A 6,478-nucleotide genomic window follows, 5' to 3' on the forward strand; every position below is an offset into this window, starting at 1 on the left:
AGGTGAGTCTCAAATCAACCTTTGTTCATGTCAGAGAAATTTTACAATGGCATTGAGGCAGCCTGTTAGGCCTGTTTTCATACGCAAGCAGGCTCAGCAGACAAAGCCTCTTCCCTGACAAGAACTAGCCTGATTCTCACATCAGCTGACAAAGACGGCACCGCAACCTCCCACAACCAGCTCTGGCAAACATCAGCACAGCGCGCATGGGTGGCTTTGTCAGCTGCACCATGACGTACGCAGCAAAAAGACCTGCTTTTAAAATGAATGCTGTCATTGTATAGCAGCCTGTCAGGAATCCAGTCCAGCTCATCACCTGCAGAGGTGTTTGGCTGCACAGAAGCAGCAGCTATTCCACTCACAGACCCACCTTTCCTATTTTAAATACTGAGGTTTTCCAGCAAATGGTGCAGCCTAGCACTGGCGTTAAGCACTTCCATCTTTAATCAACTTAACAGATAAGGAACCTGATGGTTATACCACTGCCTCCCATTTTCCCCTTATTTGAGCTTCCAGACAGCCCATAAGAAACATTTTTCATCAGTCCTAAAGCTTAGTCATACCTGGTTTTGCCCAAATAAACTCACCTTGTCGCATGCTACCATGAATTGCATTTCTTCAACTTTCAGCCTGTTACCCTCTAAAGGCACTGGAGTCTGAAGACTCATTAGGTATCTCAGAGCAGGCAGCTCCTCTAATGAAGGGTAAACTTACAGTTGCCTGAATTTCAGTAACCATTTCAAACTGAAATCCTTTCTAACCGCTCAAAACCAGTTCTGTCTGAGTAGATGTCCTTAACAAGAAATTTCAACTCCCAAGATTTTCAATAATTTATTTTATTCTGGAATAGAAGACAGGGAACACAGCCCTTTCCTCCAGGCAGCTGCAGACCAGGCCCTAGTGGAATAGACAGAATCAGAGCAAAGGCAACAGTCAGCTAAAAAGCTCCTACTGATTTGCATTATTTAATCAAGAGGCCTCAGAAGACTGAAAAGTAAGCTTAAGAGATGCTGTGACCAGCTGTCAGAAGACTTCATACTGAACACAAAGAGTTTGCTCTTCCCCACATCACGCTTCACTAGAGCCAGGACTCTGGTGTTCAAAGTGGTCCTCACAAGCCTAGGACACTAGTACCCAAACCCTCTTTGGCCTTAGCAGGAACTTCCCCATGATGCAGTCGCAGCAGCCGCTGAACAGCAAGGAGGAGCCTGCAGTTATTCAGAGATGGGCAATTTACATCATTTCAAATGAAGTACCAGTGGTCAGGGCTCTATCTGTGAGGCCCACTCTAGAGCAACCTTCCTTCTGGTGCTTCTGGAGTTAGGAGACACAACAAAACTATAATAAAACCACTTTCTGAACATGTTTGAATCAATTCCTGTTCCTCTTTGTTCTCCAAGTACTGGATAGCTTTTATTTTTCCTATTTATCACCGTGCTGCCTCTTCACTTTTCTGCCCCCTCCCTTGTTCCCTGGAAGCCAAGAGCCCCAGCATGCTCTTCCCAGTGACTTATCCTACTTGGAACAAATCCATATTGACAGAGCAATGAACACGACTGCTTTAGCATCATCTCCTCCCCTTTTACATACCAGCCTTGATTTCCCGAGAAGGTCCATTGTTGTCAGCTCTGCTGGTTCAGCTTGTCAGCGCACGTCACTGACCTTCAGCAAACAAACGCAAATCCTGTAAAACCAATAAAGCACTGAGCTGCTTAGTGGAATATGCTTGTCAGCCACGTGGAGGTACAGTGCTGTTGCAGTGTGTATTCAGTGACGGTAAATCAGGTGAGAGAAAAACGCATCTTTTACCTGCCCTGCCCTCCAAGCTGTCACTGGGAATATTGTTTGGACAAGCAACCAAAAAAAAAAAGATCTTTGAGGAGCTAGAACTAAACCACACTGTGACAAGACCAGTCAGTGCTTGTACTCCCTGCACTGAGTCTTGCCACACCTGGGCTCGTGAGGGGCAAGCTGCTGGACACAGCCTGTGCATATGGGACTGCTTCTGCTATAAATCACATCGCAACTGCAGGAGGAAAGGGGACACCGCTTTTGCCCTACTGGTCCCACTAAAGTCATTTTAGTAGGAGGCACACTAAGGGGAAATCTATTAAGCCTCAGTATACAGTTATTTCTCCCTCACAGCTGAGCTGTCAGACAGGGATAACAGCACATCACTGGCTCAGTTTCTCCCCTGCCCTTTGCCACTTCAACTCAAGTTCTACAGAGTTAAATAAAATCAAGATACAGATATGTCAGTGACCAGGATTTTTCTTGGGAAGTGTTCAAAGATAAGGTACTCTGATCAGCAACAGATGAGTCAGGCTGCCTAGAGATCTGGCATAAGACAGATTCAAAGCAAGCAGCACACAGTACTCAAGGATTCTCTCATCAGCTTGAAGGCAAACTTAGCAGCTACTTGCTGTCTTTGGGAAAAGACACAACCCTGAGAATTTACAGGATTTTTGCCTCCTAAGTGCAAGTTACATTAAATACTACTATAGCAGTCCTTCAAGTAAAGTTTGTCCACCCCCTCTGATAAAAAACAGCACTTAGCCACAGAGCAAGAAATAAAGAAAGGAAGGTTTCCTTTCTCAGACAGAGGTAATTTTTGTCTCACAAGCTTGGCACAGAAGAAGTGTGTACCTCAGAAACAAAGGAGCACCTTTGTCAGTGAGCTGTCTCTCTCAAAGATGCTATTTAAATCCTCACTTAAGAAAAACCATCAGCTTTGACACTTTGGTGGTTTAGACTCTTTTTAGCTGTTTCAAGCAGACAACATCCCTTGGCATCATCACACAGAAGCATCTTAATGCAAAAACCCCCTTAAAGCCAAGAATAATTCACTCATCTGGGATGTAAGTTATCTATGATTTATTTTGAGAAATGCATTTGAGCAGACTTAAGACAGACACATATCCCAAAAGGAGGGTTCCTCAGTGTGTATCCTTTCTAGGAGCACCATTTGGTGTATGTGAGCTGCACCTCCCCAGCTCCAGCAACCTGATGCAGGTTTAAAACAGCCCCAGTGCATCTCTAGGTGAACACACAGACCAATTATTCTTTCACTAGGTCTATATCCATGACAAGCACACTTCTGAAATGAGCTGTGTCAAGTGTCTCCATAATGGAGTGTCATCCAATCCCTCCTACCTCTAATCCCTTCTGCTTTCGCTCATCTTTGACCGTGCTGACAACCAGGTGCTCTACTGGGCACCAGCTACATTAAAATTCTCATTCATTCTGTGCTGCCTTTCAACTTGCGCTCCATGATAGCAAAGGACTGCACACTCAGGTGGCAGCTGCAACAAAGCTACAGCCTTGATTGGCTTAATTACATTAATCAAGCCACTGGGCTTTTATATCTACTCCCAGTAGCTCCAGGGACCAAGAGGATATCATCTGACAAGCAGAACAAATCTTGCTTCTATAGCCCAGCAACAGAGGAAGAATACAAGACTGTTACCAGACAGATTCTGGTGTTTCTCACCATTGTGCAGCTGGTGCTGGCTTAATGTTAGTCCAGTGAAGTAATCAGCTTAGTTCAAGTTCCCAGGAAGGTGAGTGCAAAAGATAGTTTTAATTTTGCTTGATGACATGCTCTGCTCTGAAATAGAGGGAGGGGACAGAGTTAATTCATGTAACGGGCTGGTCTTTTACCTTTGGGTCCTTACTGCTGAGCCTCAGAGTCATGCTTCCACAGAGCAAAGATGAGTTTCAGACAGGGATAACTTTATCATCACTAGCTCAGCTTCCAGCACAGCTAGAGCCTGGACCCACAGGACCAGCCTGCAAACGCAGGTCTGCTCTTGGCTTCACGTGCTCCCTACCCCGGGCAGGCGGAGGGGGTGGCAGGCTCAGCCCAGCCACCGGACCCCACCGCTCGCCGGGCCCCCGAAAGCCGCAGGACCGAGCCGGCACTCAGACCGACTTGTGCCAGCTGCCGCTTCCAACGCCTCCCCGCGGGCCCCGCAGGTGGGGAGCCGCCAACGCCCGGCCAAGGCCTGCGAGCCGAGACCGCGCCGCACCGTCAGCGGCGCCCTCGGGGCCCCTTGCCGGCAGGGCGGCCGCGGGCAGGCCCGGAGCGGCCACCGCGGGCCACGCAGCACCGGGGCCCTCCATGGCGGCGGGGGGGGGGGGGGAGGGTGCTGTTTCATCCCCCCAGGACAGCATCGAAGCCTCGCCGCTCCCCCAGAGGCAGCCGCGACGGCGCGCAAGAGCCCCCGCTCGCGTCCGCGCTGTCCCCGCGCCCCTCGGGGGCCGCGGATGCCCGCGGATACCGGGACCCCCACTCACCACCGCCGCCATGTCGTCCCGCGGCGGGCGCCAAAAGGGGGGAGACGGGCGGGGGCGGGCGGGCTGGGCGCGCCGAGTCTCGGCGTGGCTCTCGCGAGAGGCGCGGGGGCTCCTGGGAAGCGTAGTCCCGCCGCGGGGCCTGTCCTGCCGCCGGGCGACCGCCCCGTCCGTCCTTCGCCGGCGCCGTCTGCAGCCCGCGGCTGCTCTCGGCCTGCTGAACGCCTCCAAAGGCCGCACCCGCGTTAGCTGACGTAGGAAGGGCCCCTCGCGTCCGGCACCGCGCAAGCTGGCACCCTCGGCTGTTAAAGTGCCGCCAAACCCCCAGGATCCGTTAACTTGGTGATGAAGAGCCAACGGATCCAGGGGGAGGAAAGCAAGGGTAGCCAAAACCCACCGTCCTGCCCCAAAGCTTCAGCCGCCCTCACAGGGAGAAGCTCCAGCAGCCGGCGGTGGTGGAAGACAGACTGATGGATCTGAGGGCGGACAGAAGCGGAGAAGTAGCGTGCGCCCAGCTGGTGTCCTGGGCAGCGGGACGCCGTGTTTGTTCGTGGTGCCTGGCTCCTCCTGGCCTCCTTTCTGGTTTTGGACTCTGATTTTTACAGAGTGCGGACTGAACTTGCCTCCTAAGTTCTCCTTGCTCTCCAGAACAGCCCAGGTAGCATCTTAGAAATTCAGCGAACTGCAAGATGTGCTTTTTCTCTCTCTCTTTTTCTTTATATATATATATATATATATATAGTGATGCAAGAAGGCTGTAAAGGGATGCCAAGGTGCCCTGAAATAAGCTGCTTCCAGTGTAACTGGTTGACCACAAGGCCTTCCCCAGCCTTCAGTGCCCACTGCCAGCTAAGAGATGCTCCAGGTCAGGTGGGAGCACAGAGGACGCTGCCGGCAGTGAGTCCCCACGTTGTGGCGGCTCTGGCCCATGGCGTGAGGACTTGAGGTTCAGTGCCCTCCTGCCCTGCATGGGTATGCTGAGGAGCATGGATGCATGGATGTTGCTTGGATGCTTGGCCCTGTGGGAAAGGAGAGCGGGCAGGCTCATGCTGATACAGACGTGCAGTAATTAACAGAGCCTTCACTGCAATGGCCTTTGCTCTGTGAAGATACTGCTGGCAACCAGCCTGACTACTTTTAGCTTTCCAAAGAAGCAGATATGTAATACCCCACGACTAGAATCAGTCCTTTAAATCCCCAAGGGAGCTGAAGTTTTAAAATAAATCATGACAACTAAAACTTCCTCTTGTGCAGAGTTCCCATCCTGGAAGAAGAGAAGGCGTAGAGACTTGGATGTACTGAGGGCTTTGCTACAATCTCTCTCTCTTTTTTTGGAGGGGGGCGGGGGGGAACTCATCAGGCATTGGAATAACTGTCTCCTTATGCCTCTGCCTGACAGGTAACTGCCCACAATAAATGGACGAGCTCTGCCAGATGCTAAGTAATGAACTGACTCAACAATTAAAAGCTCAGGAGAACGGTATGAGCTAAGTGCTCAGTAGTTTGGCTGTAATTATTTATGATCACAATGCACAGATAAGTGTTTCCAAGCATATTTTAGAGGCAGAACAAAGACTTGGGTGCGGAAAGCTGGCCTCACCCATGCCCATGCTCTCTTAACCTCTGCAACTCCTTGCCTGTGTGAGTGGGACTTCAAGAGGCTTTCCCGGATGCGCTGCATGCTAAAGCAGATGCATGTTTCATAGTTTCTCTGCTCAAATCCTCCTCTGCTCTGGGTTTGCTGCTGAGAGGTTGCTCTCCTTTAGGGGGCATGCGTGTCACACAAATCTGCAGCTTGCAAGCTTTGCCCAGGAGTTGCAGTGCAAGGCAACGTCTCCCAGAGGTCAGCATAACATGGTGGCTCATCTGAAGACACTGGGAACCTTCCTAGGAATGTGAAGAGAGTTATATTCTGGATTGAACTCAGGCAGGTGCAAAGCTGCTCCCAGAGGCAATTTGGCAGTAATTTTGATGATTTCCTATGCAAAACTCCCATCAGTTGGGGTGGGTTGTTTTTGTTTTTTCTCCAATCTCTGAGAGGATTTCTGCTTTTCAGTAGTTTTCCCAGCTCGCCCAACAAAAGGAATGGTGATCTGTATGTGCTCATTTTGGGACTGTTCTCAGCCTTTTGGCCACCAGAGGATCTGGAGTGAATTTCTTCCTCCAGTAAACCACATGCTAGATT

At 50.4% G+C, this 6,478-nt stretch overlaps 1 long non-coding RNA gene and 1 other non-coding gene across 2 annotated transcripts; both read right to left on the minus strand.

The window, feature by feature from the left end:
* Positions 1-816: 816 nt before the first annotated feature.
* On the minus strand, positions 817-4,381 carry LOC112985342 (uncharacterized). The gene is made up of 4 exons (XR_003259734.2): positions 4,297-4,381; positions 3,491-3,607; positions 1,591-1,684; positions 817-897 (listed from the first exon to the last, which is right to left on the minus strand). It is a non-coding gene; the product is annotated as an uncharacterized LOC112985342 (long non-coding RNA).
* On the minus strand, positions 3,677-3,751 carry LOC112985356 (small nucleolar RNA R38). The gene has a single exon (XR_003259742.1). It is a non-coding gene; the product is annotated as a small nucleolar RNA R38 (small nucleolar RNA).
* Positions 4,382-6,478: the final 2,097 nt, after the last annotated feature.

Source organism: Dromaius novaehollandiae, chromosome 18 (genome assembly GCF_036370855.1).
Source record: "Dromaius novaehollandiae isolate bDroNov1 chromosome 18, bDroNov1.hap1, whole genome shotgun sequence".
Classification (NCBI taxonomy): domain Eukaryota; kingdom Metazoa; phylum Chordata; class Aves; order Casuariiformes; family Dromaiidae; genus Dromaius; species Dromaius novaehollandiae.